The sequence below is a fragment of the Ceratotherium simum genome, chromosome 24 (genome assembly GCF_057802395.1).
Source record: "Ceratotherium simum simum isolate JZ-2026a chromosome 24, ASM5780239v1, whole genome shotgun sequence".
NCBI lineage: Eukaryota > Metazoa > Chordata > Mammalia > Perissodactyla > Rhinocerotidae > Ceratotherium > Ceratotherium simum.
Window position 1 is genome coordinate 10344669 of NC_141923.1, and position 15693 is coordinate 10360361.

The 15693-nt window shown below is 49.8% G+C and overlaps 1 protein-coding gene across 1 annotated transcript in view; it reads left to right on the forward strand.

Moving 5' to 3' along the window:
• Positions 1-11562: 11562 nt before the first annotated feature.
• SYNE3 (spectrin repeat containing nuclear envelope family member 3) overlaps positions 11563-15693 on the forward strand; it is a 99529-nt gene continuing 95398 nt past the window's right edge. The window contains exon 1 of the mRNA XM_087447983.1: positions 11563-11630. The gene's annotated coding sequence lies outside the window, so the exon portion shown is untranslated. The remainder of the gene's footprint in view (positions 11631-15693) is intronic.

Consider the following 15693-nt stretch of genomic DNA (forward strand, 5'->3'; position numbering starts at 1 on the left):
CCTCCTCCTCCAAAAGCAAATTCAGCATTGAATCCATAGTTACAAACCCTGCACGTTTGAGGTAGTTTCTTCCTATATATTAGCCCGAAATGAAGAGGCAGGATTACTGAACCCAAGCTGATGGTTTATGTCCTGACTTCAGTCTTGAAGTCCATGCTGTATTCAGACAAAGAGGGTGTGTTTCTCTGCACAGGGCCTGCCACCATGCCATACAGAAATGTCTGGGACCAAGCTGGCCGGAGCATTCTGTAAGTGTGACTTTAAGAGAAAAATGGCTGCTTGGGTTGCACGAGGGCTTGAGCCACCAAACATTCCTGAGCTAAAATAGCATTTGAGGCCCAGAGTTCCATGGACCCGAACTGGACCCGGAAACCTCTCTCTGTGGAGCACTTAGCTATTATCCAGTAATTTTAAGGCACCACTGCAACCCTGGAATTAACTTGATTCCCCAGCTACCCTAAAAATAATGTAACGTGTGAGAAACCAAGGCAATGCCCAGCCCTCTGAGAGAATTTTCACGAATCCCTAATGCAGAGGTAGGAATGCCTTCTGGATTTCTACTACGTCTATCTGACAAGACAGCTGGTTTTATAAATACTTCTCTGGCCATGGGAGTGGCCTCAGTTTTGCTATCGCTGTTTCCCACATCATGTGGGCTCAGCCTAGAGACAGGAAAGGCCTCATTAGGGCCCACTTGCACTGTGTCGCCTAGGTCCTGCTCTCCTAATCTGGGCAAAAGGAAGAGAAACGGTATGCTGTAAATTGGGTTAGTTCAGTCTAGAACAGACCGTGGGAGATGCAGATGAAAATGGATTCCCGAAAGAAGCATTTATGAAAATCCTAGATGCCACAGCAGAACCTGATTCTGTTCTTCGATTTGGAGTGTAGAGGTGTGAGGCCTGGGTTCCAGTCCTAAGCATCACTAAATACTTACTAATTCTTTTTGAATCTCTTTGGAATTTTCCAGCTCTCCTATCTTCCCCGTCCTGGATTTGTGAAAAATTTATTTGTGCTGTCTGCAATAGGTTATGCCAATTTCAAGAGGTCTTTATATGAGGGCTGCCGAGTTTTAAGGAATCTATTTGTACCCTATTCCTCTGCTCCTAAACATTTACCCCCATAATAACGCCGTGTTCCATGTGTAGCATACTATTTTGTTCTTCAAACAAGTTTTGTGTACATGAATTCATTTGAACCTTACATCAACCCTAGGATAATGGTTCTCAGACAATTTGGTCCCCAAATTATGTTCTCTTTCCAGTATTTGTTTATAACATCTTTTTGACAAACTTTAGCACTTGGGGTTCATTTGTAAGTTTTGTTGCCTTCCCAAGCACTTTATTTTATTTTACTACTGAATCATAGCATCACCGTGAAGTCCCACAGAAAATTAAATATCCCTGAATTACCTTCTCTGGCTCTGCCTCTGTATTTATTGGATACGGATGTGATTTTTATGCTTTGTGAAACTAAAATGACAATTTCAATCCAAAAATCCAATGAAAGAAATATAAACTGTAGCTGTGTCCATTCTGAGACTTTTGTTCTCTTTTGTTCCCATGCTTATTTTTTGCATTGAGGACTGAACTCTTTGGCTCTGGGCCTTTAAAACCAGACATCTGCTGGACTTTGTTCTGTTGAGAACCTTATTTTATTATGAGAAAAAGAGCCCAAATCCTATCTCCTATAAGATAATATTAAGAATTAAGTGGTAATCAGGCTGGCCGAGTGACATGGTGGTTAAGTTCACGAGCTCCACTTTGGTGGCCCAGGGTTTGCAGGTTCAAATCCCGGGCATGGACCAATGCACTGCTCGTCAAGCCATGTGTGGCAGTGTCCCACATACAAAACAAAGGAAGATGGGCACAGATGTTAGCTCAGAGCCAGTCTTCGTCACAAAAAAATAAATAAAAAATAAAAAGTGGTAATGATATTTCATGTTAAGACTTGATTAAAGGTGATAAAAGAATTGTTGACTTTCCTCAACTGTCTGTTTAATGAAAGATTTTAATGTTTTGCATTGTGTGTTTTTCTTTTTTATCAGCACATAGTTTCCATAACACAAACTGTTAATACACTCCAGCAACTTCTGAGAAGGTGCCTAGACCACAGAACATAAAAAGCTAGGAGCCAGTCCTCTTGTGTGTTAGACCTGTTAGGAAGATTTATCTGTTCCCAGAAGTTTATGTCCCCCGCTGATAACCACCAAGTTTGCAGCCAGAGAGAACATTTAGAATGTTTTATTGTTTTCTTTTGAGTGATTACTAAGATGTGTTGCCAAGGCCATAAATGCTCTTTGTGATGAGTCAGAATTTCACTTCGTACTTCAACCTTTGAGCCCTAATGACTTCATGCCTTCAGAGTTAAACCTTGCTATCATGGGATCCCATCGCTGCAGGCTTCCTCAACAATTCTTCTAGCAAAGGAAGAGAAATTCACCCCAGTTTCTTAGAGGTGGGGAGGGGGCAGGTTGGAAATGGGATAAGACATTGACTGTTCATTTTCTTTTGCAGGAAAAGGTTGGAGGATTTGAAATATATTTTTTCTGCTTTTATGGCCAGAAAAATCCCAATTGTTAATTCTAAACTACACTTTTTGAAAGTGTAACCTATGGAGATATAATTAATTGATATCAAATTTCTGTGAACCAGAGCTTCAGAGTTTTCGTAAAAGACTATATTATAAATCAATCATACTCTGAAAAAAAAAAAAAGGAAGAGGGGAGCTTTTGTCTTGACCTCCCTTGTGAAATTGGGTGACCATGATGATTTTGTATGAAGAGCCTTGAGGAGAGGGTGCCGTGTCTGCAGGCGCTCTCCCTCTCCAGATGTACAGTGATCTGGCATTTTCCTTTCCTGCTGTAGCCCATCTCAGGGCATTTCTAAGTGTACACGTTGGCCCACTGGTGCCATAGTCCCAGGGGTTCATCTCTCTTTACGCCAGGCAGCTGCAGCTCTGATAGTTCACACGTACCGCAGGCTGGCTGGGGACGGGGCCAGCCCACTTGAAGGATTTTTGCTTATGTTCAAAAATAACACAAGATGTCATATTTCAAAACCATTCTGTCTTCTGAAAACCTTGGAGCATTTCATGAGTCTCTGCCTTACCCTGGCAGGCAGACAGGGGGCATCAGTCCATTTATTTAGGAAGCATCGCCGCGAGAGCCCATGAGCGCTGTCCCTGTCCTTACATACAAGGTCAGAATTAATCAGTTTGCCGGATTCCAGGAAGAGCCTCTCAGTTCTCGTCCGTGGCCTGTTCTTATTTTGGGGAATGGCTAACTTGCTTAGTTTTCTAATATTACAGCCACAACAGATTGGAAGCAGTCAATTTAAAAGGCTAACACTAAAAGCAGGAAGAAGCAATGACTTACAGGTTAACAGGAAATTTAAAACATTAGGAGGCAGGCCGGCCCCGTGGCTTAGTGGTTAAGTGCGTGCGCTCCGCTGCTCGCGGCCCGGGTTCGGATCCCGGGCGCGCACCGACACACCGCCTTTCCGGCCATGCTGAGGCCACGTCCCACATACAGCAACTAGAAGGATGTGCGGCTATGACATACAACTACCCACTGGGCCTTTGGGGGAGAAAATAAATAGATAAAATTATAAAAAAAATAATAAGGAGGCAGACATTCTGGGATCTTTTCCTTTGAAAAGCAGCATTCTGGGAGCATTTGAGGGAAGCAGGGCAAACAGCCCCACACGTCCCTATTCCTTGAGCATCAGAGCCTTGTATAATCATCCCAAGTCTCCAACAAAAGGAAATTATAGTCCACGAGCTTTGGTTAAGAAGTCAAGGAAACGGAGTATATGTTAGATTGCCAACAAAAAAACCTCAGAGGCGTACTTTCTTCCCTCATTATAAAGAGAGCAACAGAGTTTTATTCTACTTCTGTTATGTACCTCATATTCGTCCATGGAAGCACCTTAGAAATACTGAATTGGTGGTGAGGGACTGAATGATATTGGCATAAAGTGGGGTTTTTCTAAACTGTGTGAACCCAATGTTGGGCTTGAGAGGGATCAGCGAACATTAGGCCTGCAGACGGCCATCCATATGGCAGTTTTGCACACGCTGTTGTATTGTTCAATCCAGGATGTGCAGTTAGGGGCATCGCAGACTATAACCACTGTGCCGTCCTACCACCCAGCCCTATTTCACTGCTACCGGGGACCAAAACCCTTCAGGGAGTGTACGTCTCATAGTTTTATTTTTTTTTATGCCCTTCTCCCCTGCCACTGGACCATTAGCTTCTGGTTGGACACAATTCGTTTTCTTGCCCGTGGTCCTTAGCACTATACCTGGCACTTAGGATGTGCTCAATGCACAGTTCTTGAATGAGGAACATCTGACGTGGTGAACAACACAGGACAGTATCTCAGAAATCCCAAATTGCGTGAAACTCATAATATTGGCCACAGATGCCGTAGGAGGTGAAGAAACACTCAACCAGGGAGCACCCACAAGCTCTGTGCCAAGCAGGAAACGGAGTGGAGTAAGACACTCACACAACCAAGGACAGACGCACAGTGTCACTGTGTACTAGGGTGGGGGGTGCTCTAAGGACAGTGAGTCAGGCCTCAGAGATCAGGGAAAGCTTAGTAGATGGGGTGGTGCTTGAACTGGGTGTTGCAAGAATTTGCAGGGGAAGGACATTCCAGAAAGAGGAAACAACCAGGGCAAACACACAGAGGCCCAGGCACAGGAACGCTGAGTCGTTTCTTTACAAATGCAGACACGTGGACCTGGCTGAGGGCCTTAGGATTTCGTCCTTGGGATGAGAGAAGGTCACAGAAAGAGTGTACGCTGCAGGTTCTTGAGACATGATCCTGGCAGGAATGCTGAGGGTGAACTCGAGGTGGCTGAGACCACAGCGGGAGACCGGTCAGGAGACTACTGTAGGATTAACCACTCGATACCTTGAAGGTATAGGGTTGACAGCATTTGGCGACCGGCTGGATGTGGGGGAGGGCGCTGGGAAGAAGAGAGGGGACTGAGCTTATCCCCAGGTTTCTGGCTTAGGCTGGAGCTCTTACTTGCTGAGGCCAGGAAGACGGGGAGGAGGAAGGTGGAATGAAGGGGTGAGTCATGAATTACTTCTGGACATTCTGAGTTTCGAGGAATCTGAGGGACAGCCAAATCGTCAGGTTATATTTGAGAAATAGGGGAAATGACTCAGATTATCGCCTCTCTAGGTGGGACCTACTGATAAAAGCGATGTGGTCAGGGAGCTCAAGAAAGAGAGCAGAGAAGAAACCTGGAGAAGGTGTGCAGTTAGGGAAGGACAGGCCGTGAAGACTAGAAAGGAGGCAGGAGGAGAAACGGGGGAGCAAGTGCTTCCGGGAGCGAGGGCCTGATAGACGTCAGAAGGCAGAGTGAGGCCAGGTAAGGACCCAAGTGTCACCTGGGTTTGGCGATGGAGGTAAACCTGGCTGTGGGCGGAAGCAGTCAGGGCCTTCCCTGAACCTCTCGGGGTCTCTGCAACATGAAGGAGCCGGGCCAGGGCATCTGTAGTGTCTTCTGGCTGTTATCTGTGTGCGCGTGCACCTTCATTGTAGCCCATCTTAGAGTCTGTCAACTGAGCAGACACGGTCCCGTCATTTTGCCCAGATTTGCCAGTGACACAAACAAACACACATTTCAGCTTGGATCATGAAACAGCCTTGATTACAGAAGCGAGTGAGCTAATCCCAATGGCACAGTGTCAGCAAGGACCCTTTAAATACCCAAGGACACCAGGGTGTGTGTGCTGCCTTCTCTCCAGCCTGTTTAGGGGGTTGCCTGGCTTTTTAATCAGCCAGGACGTGCATTTCGGGGCACTTGTCATTTTTCTCTGCCTGCCAACTCTACAACATCAAAGAAGAAATTCAGGACTAAAGTTCTTTGAAATCTTAGGCCATTTAGGCCAAGTGCTATAGCTACTGCTGTTGCAAGGACTTGAGGCCGTCAGCTTGGAAAACGTTTGTTCTGTGGGTGTTTGGGGCCAGTTGTTTGCAGCAAGATTCTGAGATTTGGTGGAAGGAGGCTCCTGCAGTGTAACGGCCTTCTCTGCTCAGGAAGCGTCTTGAACTATCAAGAACTGTCATCAAGAGCAACAGGTTTCCTGCAGACACGTGGACCTATATGACACAAGCCCCTGCCACTCTGGGAAAGGGATCAGGCACACCGCGACTGTGGGTTTCCCCAAAGCGCAGAGCCCCGCCTGCCCTGACGGTGATGGTGGCGGTGCCACAAATGCCCACAAATGCCCACAAATGCGTGGGTTCCGCTGCCCTAACCCAGGTGCCAAGGCCGCGCCTCTGGGTGTCTGCCAGGTGGGGCTCAAGGCCTCCCCCGGCTTCCTGGGCACGCTGCCTATCACCCAGCACTTCTAATATCGCATGTTCAGAACTGCCAAGCCTGCCAAGAGCAAGGAGAGGAGAGAACACTCCAGCAGATTCAAAAGCATGTCTCCGGGGAGCAAAACAATAGAAGATTTCTCTTTCTCCTTAGTGGAGAAGTCTTCCTTACTCACAGCCTCTTCCTGAGTCAGTTTCTGTCGGGAAGTTTTTGTTTGCAGCCATAGTAATTGGAGGATTTAATTTCCCATCATAGCACGCATGTGCACAGAACTTCAAATTTGTAGCACATTCTCATCGTCCTTACTTTCTGTGATTTTCATGACAGCTTCCACAGAGAAGACAGGGCGAGAACTGGCCCCACTTTCTAGATGTGGAAACATGGGGAGGGGAGATGGTGCTCCCCCGCTCAGCCAGCTGGGGAACACAGAGCCGGAATGAGAGAGACCACCCAGGAGATTCTCATCCAGTGAGTTGTTCACGCTGCCAGCCCACCCCAGCGTTGGCAACACTGACATTATCAAGGCTGCATTTAGGTTTCAAAACAAAAACAAACAAATAAGCCAGATTGCCGGTGTGCAGTAGTTTAAACCAAAATGACGAAGCTGGAAGGGCGAGCAGCAATCAGCGCCGGGACTGAAGAGCAGCAGCGCGGCTCACGTGTTCAGCAACCCAGGAAGTAGCTGAGCGTAGAGGAGACTTCGCTGGTACACGGTAATTCAGAGAACACGAAACCACCTTCACGGCCTGCAGCGGGCTCAGCCAGCCCTGCCTGGTTTATGGTATATATAAAGCTGGGACTCGGACATTTTTCTTGCTGCATACGCAGGTAATCAACATAACTGGAGGGTTCCGCCCTGCTGTTTACACACACACACACACACAGCCTTCCAGGCTGGTGCTCTCCCTCTCGCAGCCGACTTCTCGCCTTTTACTTAAAGCTGATGCTGTTCTTTGCAAAGTACTTTATTATTATTATTATTTTGTGTGAGGAAGATCAGCCCGGAGCTAACATCCATGCTAATCCTCCTCTTTTTGCTGAGGAAGACTGGCTCTGAGCTAACATCTATTGCCAATCCTCCTCCTTTATTCCCCAAAGCCCCAGTAGATAGTTGTATGTCATAGCTGCACATCCTTCTAGTTGCTGTGTGTGGGACGCGGCCTCAGCATGGCCGGAGAAGCGGTGCGTCGGTGCGCGCCTGGGATCCAAACCCGGGCCGCCAGCAGCGGAGCGCGTGCACTTAACCGCTAAGCCACGGGGCCAGCCCAGGATTTTATTTTTTTAGGAATAAAGTTTGTCAATTGCACTTTAATATTTTTATGTCTATTAGTACTTATTCCTTGGAGTATAATAATAGAAGAGTTTAGTTATGTTAAATGATGTTATTAACTAATACAATCAAGATTCACATCATTTTTTAAGTTGGGAGGAGTAACTTAGAGATGATCTTTTCCAGTTCTCTTATTTCACAGATTCAGAAACTCAGAAGTGACCCAAAGGTACACAGCTAATTAGTGGCACTAACAAGGGCTGGAACCCAGGATCCAGTCCTGTGCATCTGACACACTTTATATTTTTATTTTATAAAAGCAGCACAATTGAGCATACCTAGAGAAGTATCCTGAAGTACTCCGGTTCCTGTGCTCAGGAGATGACTCATTGTCACCCAGTACGGTGCTCAGTTACTGGGTGGCAGCTTTTGGTGAAGAAGGTGACCTACCCAGGGAAGTTAACACCCTACGAACACATAGTAGGACCTCAATGGGAAGAGACAGACTAACACTTGGAGAATTGGCAAAAAGAAAACAAAGAAGAAGTAGCTGAGAGCAGAGCCAGGATGAGGACCACCTCTCCACGCCCAGATCAGGACTTCCCTGATGGGGCACCCCAGAAACGGCCCCCCACAGTGTGAGATTTTCATCTATGTTTAGCCAATAGCACTTATTTAAGTCACCACAAAGGGGGCAAGCCAGGCTAGGGACAGGGAAATGGGAACATAAATTTCCAGAACACCAGTTACCACCCTGGGACCCTGTGCAGGGCCCCTCCCTCCTGCCCCCTTGCCTCAGTTTACCCATTCGTACAACAAGGAGTTGGATTAGCCAGAAGAAGCATTCCAGCTTCTGTTCTAATCTTCCTGTGGAGACTGAACACAGAAACAATTACAAATCATGCTCACACGATAAGACTTGTACTGGGTCGCTGCTGAAGCTAGCTAACCAACAGCAAACCTGAAACAGACCTGAATAACTTCCCCAGGCTTATTCAATTGGCCCCCGCTTCCCCACGAGTGGTGGTGGAGATGCTCGCTGCAGGGAAGAGACGTGGGGAAGCAGTAGCAAAAGTTTTGCTTTTTGGGAGACATTTTGTATGTTGCACGAAGCGCCCCCACTGCCAAATGAGTCAGAATTTCCGAATGGCATAATTGTAGAGCCTTCTTGTGGTTCCCTCGCTGGGCCACTTCTGAAAGGGAGGCCTGGGGGCGGGGTTTCCTGTGCTCAATTCCAGAGATGACAGCGGGGCTCTCCCTCCATCCTTTGCCAGACTTTTCTTTCCAGATAGGTTTCATTTCCACTCCTTTCTGTAGCAGTGAGTAATGCTGAAGGCAAGTTGAAGTTTTTATAGCCTTTCTAGTTGTAAATTCCCGCATTCTCCAGCATCGCTTGCTCAACTTTTTTCCCTTCCGTATGGACCACTTTGGAGTGGCAAAAGACTGCCATAGAATTAACAAAAAAATAAGGTCTTGTTTTTATGTCAGGCTTAAGGAAAACAATGGGAGAGCGTTCTGAAAAGCATCGAGCCCTGTAAAACTGAAGATACTACTACTAATAATGAACTAACATCTGCATGGTACTTTGCAGTTTACAAAATATTTTTATCACATATTTCTCACCTATGAAATATTGCTAACCCCATTTAACAGATGAGAAAACCGAGGTTCTAAGAGGTTATGTGGCTTGGTAAGGTTTGCTCAGTTAAGTAGCAGAGCTGGGCATGGAATTTGGGTTTCTCAGCTCTGAACTGGTGCTCTGCACCACATGAGCAGTGAGAGGATGGTTCATCTCTGCGATGCACACAGAAGCACTGCACTGTGACCTCCTTGGGGGGAGGAGTCTATGCCTCATTCTCCTCCATATTCCCAGAGGCTAGCACATAGTAGGTGCTCAGGAAATGTCTGATGAAAGACTAACTAGCCATATGCCAGAAACTGTAGTGGTCATGCTATACCCAGAACAGCTCACCTGAGCTGGGTGCTCACGACACCAGGCACATATCCATTCAAGATAGGTTCCTATTATTAGACCCAATAACAGAACAGGAAACCAATGATGAGTAACGAGCTAAAAGTTGCAAACTTGGGCAACTGGACACCAGACCTTGAGCTCTTTACTCCCAGCTGCACCAAACCATCTCTTACCGCAGGAAACTGCCTTCCCAGGCCAGCGGCCCCACCCTTCTAGCAGCATGGCAGGGCCATCTCAATCCTTGCAAATCTCCTGTTTGTGCCTTTGTTTGTCATAAGACAGAACTGATTAAACTTTTCCTAACTACCTGGAGGATCTGTCAGAGGTTTAATGAGGAGATACATGTGAAATCACTTGGAAAAGCAAAGAGCATTAGCCTAATGGCAAGTATTATAATAATTGTTCACCGCTGTCTGCACCTTCAGCTTGACTGTTGTAACCCCAAGGCCTGAGGCAGCGCCTTGGATGGAGTCAGGATGATAATGAGCAACATAGTAGGACACTGAGAGCCCGTCAAGGGCAAGGATGGGAGAGGCCCTTTGGATCTCCTATGATCCTGTGACTAATAAAAAATGGGTCCTAAGTTAGGAGGAGGCTGATATTCTGGCATTCCAGCTCACGCTAGGTCTACCCCAGTGTTAATTCTGGGCTTTGGCATCCTCCTTCCTTACCTTCAGTTTGGAAAAGACACACACACACACACACACACACACACACACACACACACACACACACACACACACTACTATCCGGTCCTGTTTTACAATTTAATCTCTCTCTTAGAACACTGATTTCTACACCGATTTATTCAACAAACATTGACAGAGGGCCTGCCACCTCACTAAGAAACAAAAGAGGAAAACACCCTCTGGGAAGCATTAGATTTGGGGCAGTTACTTAACTCCTCAAGCCCAGCCTCCTTTTCCTCATCTGCGAAATGGGCGCAGCCACACTTAAGTCGTGAAGACTGGAGCCCACATGGTGCATAGTTCTGTAAATTGTATCCTTCCTTAGCGGCTCTGATCCGCATCCAAAGGAGCTGGACCCAATCGTGCAAACATGTAATTACTCGGACAAAGATCAGGGCCGCGGCAGAGGACAGTTCAAAGGGCCTGAATACCCGGGAGCTGAAAGGCACGGAGGCAGATAAGATTTAGACATTCCGCTGCAAGGTTAAAGAGTCCCGGAGTCGCAGGATCGGGGGTTGGTGGGCGGGTGGAAGGATGTGTCTATAGGGAGTGGCGCGCGGGGAGAGAAAGGGGAGGCACATTCTAGGGCCTAGGGTTTGCGGGAGGTACATTCCTTGTGGCTCACCCGCCATCGCCTCTGCTTGGCATCCTGGGGTCTCCCATCCCAGCCGGGGGTCCAGAGATCCCATGCGCGGTGGCTCCGGGGACTGCGGGGTGGGAGGGGCCGGATGGGGCGCTCCCACTGTCAGGCTGGCTGTTAGGTGGCACTTCCTTCTTGGATTTCGCGCCTCCGGGAGGGGTGCCCCTGTCTTTGCCCCCACCTCGGCTCTGAGAGGGCAGACCTGCCAGCCCCCCACCTATCTCCCCAGGTCTGGACGCGCAGAGGAGCTCCCTCCTCAGATGCAACTTTCCCCGGGGGAGAGGGCTCGGCGCCATCCCCAAGGACGAGCCCGGGCGGAGGCAGGCGGGGGGCGGGGGCTCGGAGCGGCTCCCGGGCCGGAGGGGGCAGCCCTGGGCGCGGGGCGGGGCGGGGCGGGGGGTGAGGGTGGGGATCCGCCACGACAGCGCTCCCTGCCCCCGGGGGGTCTGCGATAGGGCCCGGCCGGCCTGGGGCGGGGCACCGGGGCCCTCCGCCGAGCGCGCGGGGTCGGGCGCGTCCCTCTCCCGCCAGGCCGGGGCGGGGCGGCCCGGGGGCGGCTCCCGCGGCGGGTCCCGGAGGGGACCGGACGGGGGCGGGGGCGAGTGTCCGGCCCCGCCCCGGCCCCGCCCCGCCCCGGAGCCGCCGGGGACGCAGGGAGGAGGAGGGCGGCTCGGCGGATCCGCCTGCGGCGCCGCGCTCCTGCACGCTCCGGGCCGGGTAAGTGGCGCGGGGCGGGCGGCCCGGCCGGGGGCTGGGAGGGTCGGGGCCTCAGCCCCCAGCCCAGCCCTGACGCGTCCCCCCAGGGATCAGGGTCGCGGGAAGTCGAGGGGACCTGGGGGGGCGCGCCCGGCGCGGGGGCGGGGGCCCTGGCGTGACAGCTGCGGGCGGGCGCGCGGGCGGGTATTTTTAGTTTAAACCCAGCAGTTCCCCGCCGCCTGCAAAATCCCCGAGCCTTTCCGCTCCCCAACCCTGGAGGTTCGGCCCGCAAGAAAAAGCCCCTAAGCCCCGGGCAGCGCGTCCTCGGCGGGCGGGGCGCCGCCTCCAATCTTCGCTCTGCTTCTCCTTGGGGCGAGCGGACCTGTCACCGCGGGCTCGTGCCGCCCCGTGTCCTCCGCCTGGGCAGTAAACGCGGGCAGAGGTACCCCCTCCTGGCACCACGAGCTCGCTCCGTAGTGGCTGAGAGCCCAGAGCCCGCGGTAAGGATGGGAAGTCGCACCTGGCAGGCTCAGTTTAGTTCAGACATCTCCTGGCTGTGCAGCCTTGGGCAAGCCGCTCAGCCTCTCTGAGCCTCATCCCACATCTCTAAAGGACGGGGTAGTGAGGGAGCCTCAAACGGATTCTGACTCCCCTTGGGGTCTTCAGATCTTGACTCCAAACAGTGGACCTGGTGGATGGGGCCCGGTGGTCAACCCTGGACCGTGCTGCACACAGCCTGGCTCACCTCTGCTTCAGATCTCTAAGGCAGGGGACTGAAGTCCCCTGGGGTGGGGACTTCTGGGGTGGGGTAATAATGAATATTATTATGTTATCACTTCGGCCCTGAAGTGCTGGCCCAAGGCTCGCAGGTTCCTGGTCTCCTTGACTTCTGAAAGGGTTAAATTCCTCCTGGTACTGTGAGGGGCTTCCAGGAGTGGGGGCAGGAGATAGTGGGGCAAAGTGACCATCCTTCCAGAAAAGGGAGCATGTCACAAAATCACCATCCTTCTGAGATTTGCAGAGCAGCCTCCTTCATCCATCAAGATGGAGGAGAGGAAACAGGCCCAGAGAGGGAGAGTGATTTGCCCAGAGCCACACAGCCAAGAACAGAACTTGGCTCTCTTCAGGGGCTCGGCCCTGCGTCCTGCACAGCTGGGGCAGCCAACAGCTACCAGGGGTCAGGAGCTGGGAGGCGGGAGGGGCGTGCCTGTACCAGCGGGCTGTTTTGCTCCGTTTCCTGTAACCGTGCCCCAGCGGGGCTCTCTGGCACGTGTGGGTCTGCACATTCCTCAGGCAGGACCACACGGGGCCGGCTGACAGCCACAGCTGTGCCAAGCCTGCTGGCCCTGAGGGCATCGTTTTCAGCAAGAGAGGCCCCTCTGAGGGCAGCTGGAGGGGGAATGGGCTGGGAAGGCTTATTTCTGGAACTCATGTCTTGCTGGGAGTCCTGAGGATTTGCTGGCGGCCCAGAGGGGAGTGATGAGAATCTGGACTCAGGTTTCTGTCTCAGGGCCCCTGCAGGCACCCTTCACGGTGAGCCTGAGCTCCTTCCGTGCCCATGGGAACAACCCTCTAGCCCAGTACTTTGCATGTTCTCCAGCAGCCTTGGACCTGACCAGGGCTGGGTGACCTCTCCACCTCTTGAGGCAGAAACCTGGGGCGTGGCTATTAAGGGATTCTGGCTTGGCTGCGGGGTGACCTCTGCTCTGGGGAGGCAAGACTGGGCAGGTCAGGCACAACCTGCCAAGGACCCTGGAGCCCCTGGGAGTCCAGAGGGCAGCGGGGCCTCCCGTGTTGCCCAGCTGTTAGGAATGGGGGTGGCCACGTCAGACTACCTGGGTCCAGTCCTCCACCTTTGGCCGTGGGAAAGTCGCTTCACCTTTCACGGCTTGAATTTCCTTCCCCTTGAGTGGGGGATAATCCTAGCGCCTGCATCTTAGGAGCCGTGAGAATTCAGTGAGACATTCCATGAACAGCGTTTGTATGGTGTCAGACACAGCACATGTGAGCAGCTGTCCCAGTTTGGGGTGACAGGGCCTGGTGGGGACACCTGAGTTCCCTCCTCGTTAGCTCTGCCCTTTCCCTCTCTGCCTTGATGTCACCCGTCTGTCAAATTGTGGGTGGCCTTGGATCATCTTCCTCGGAGCTCTTCCAGTGCTGAAAGCTGGTCCTTGACACAGGCAGGGAGATTTGAGAGGGGCCTGCAGGGGACTCGATGTGTCTGTGGGCTCTGAGGAAGCATTTCCTGTCTCTCACCCTCTGTGATTCTGGTAGCAGGCAAGCCTGCCGTTGTTGGCCCATTTACAGATGGGGAAACAGATTAAGAGGATGAGAGTGGTACAGCCAGGATTTGAACTCAGGGCTTTGGGCTTGATGCTCTTCATTGTACCACATAGCCTATCTCAGACAATACAAGGATGGTGTTACGTGTTAATCATCGGGAGAACGGTACTCACGAGGCAGGGTCCCAGTCATCATTAAGACATTGGTATTTGCTGGGGAAAAAATGGGTTCTGAACTTTTTTTTCTCTGTAATATCTAAACGTAGCCCAAGAGGGCCGCCAAGAGAGGAACCTGGGAGGAGCAGATGGAAGTTAGGGAGCTATCCGCTGACCCTCTCCACCCCCCAGGGAGTCATTGCTTCAGGATTTAGGGATGCTGTTCCTGGAGATGAGTAGCTAGGAAGCAGATGGGGGACAGTCCTGAGCTATTTTAGAGATAGGAGGCCCCAACACCTCCCTGTGAGGATAAATGAAACAATTGGGGACAATGCTCAGCAGAATGCCCAGTAGGGCGGGGACACACCAGAAAGAGGCGTTATCATGGTTTTTATTACTAAGCCTCCTAATGTAATTGTAACAATGTAGCACGGCCTTGTACCTCTGGCCTGGATTTCTAGGCTGCAGATTCTGCGTAGGGAATCCTGGTGTCTCTGAAATGCTTTGCAAGACTGGGCAGAGAGCTGCTGAGGAAATTAGGAAGCTCAAAACAGAAGCACGCTAATAATGAGTTGTTTAGCGATACGTACATGAGAAGTAAAATGATGGCAAAAAGCAAGAAGGTGATTTCCTTAAGTAAAAATCAAATATCACCATGGGGCGGGGCCAGAGGGGATTGGAACCCAGAGGCTCATGGGGGGAGGTCACTAAGGAATTCACCTTGTAATTATTTGTAAGTACGTGTATGTTTTATGCACACCTCCTCTATACATAGATCCTGTTTCACAAATTTAAGCAGGTTAAAAAAAAAGGCAAGTAATGATAATGCAAAATCAGGGTGGTGATCGTTGGTCAAGGAGAGGGTACAGGTCAGGGAGGAGCCTGCTCCATTCTCAGTGGGATCCATTATGTTCTGTTTCTTCTGTCGAGGTAGGCTCGTGGGAATTTTTAAATATTTTTGTGCTTTATCATTTACAAATAGGAAATATATATACGTTATATACAATGTACAATTGCATTATATACAATTAGTATGTATATACATTGTATAATTGTGTATACATTATATACAATAATTGTGTATATATACATTGTATATATAATATGTATATTATATATACAATGTATATATACAATGGAATATATAATGTATATATAGTATATATACAGTGGAATATATATATACACACACAATTCCATTGTATATATCACATCTTATATACAAATAAAATTAAAAGATAATATGCAACATTTTCACAAAGCTCTCTTAGAAAATCAGACTCTTCTCACAGATTCAAATGTTAATCTGGCTGCATTTAAAAAATAAAATGAACACAGATCTTGTTGTATAACAGACACATGATTTCTCGTTCGGAAGAAGTAATCTCCCTCTTCGGAGTCATACAAGAAGATGACATTCACACTCTCTGGTCTCAGATTATCATCAGGATTCTTTTAAGTCTTGCCCTAATGATTTATGCTTCTGAATCAGAAAATCCTGAACTGTTTGAGCTGGGCGGAACCTCGGGTCACCTGGACCAATCTGCTGGTGTTATGGCCGAGGGGAGTGTCCTGGCCAAAGTCAACATTAGGCAGACAGGTAGGGAAGACACTTTGCTCTGGGCTGCCACACCTGGGTGACTCTC